The sequence below is a fragment of the Penaeus monodon genome, chromosome 28, assembly GCF_015228065.2.
Source record: "Penaeus monodon isolate SGIC_2016 chromosome 28, NSTDA_Pmon_1, whole genome shotgun sequence".
NCBI lineage: Eukaryota > Metazoa > Arthropoda > Malacostraca > Decapoda > Penaeidae > Penaeus > Penaeus monodon.
The window spans coordinates 10235347-10235618 of NC_051413.1; the positions used below are offsets into that span (position 1 = coordinate 10235347).

At 38.6% G+C, this 272-nt stretch overlaps 1 protein-coding gene across 1 annotated transcript in view; it reads left to right on the forward strand.

The window, feature by feature from the left end:
- The window catches only part of LOC119591039 (protein sidekick-1-like), a 14197-nt gene that overhangs the window by 13310 nt on the left and 615 nt on the right, over window positions 1–272 (forward strand). The gene's annotated exons all lie outside the window — the stretch shown is intronic.

Genomic DNA, 272 nt, shown 5'->3' on the forward strand with positions numbered 1-272 from the left:
CTTCCCCCCCCCCAACATCTTTTCTTTTTCCTTCTCCTTTTCTTTTATGGAACAAAGAAATTGTTATTACACCGTGCACTGCAGTCCACAAGTCAGCCCTAGTATTTACTCGCACGGACACCCAGACTTTTATGGGTCGAACAGCCCAGATGAAAAACAAGAAGAAGAAAAAGTTACATGTTTTTAAAAGAAAAGTTTTTCGACGAGAATCATAAGAAGATTACTTAGTCAAATAACTTGGGAGTTTGGCGATTACTTAAAAGTTTACGTGG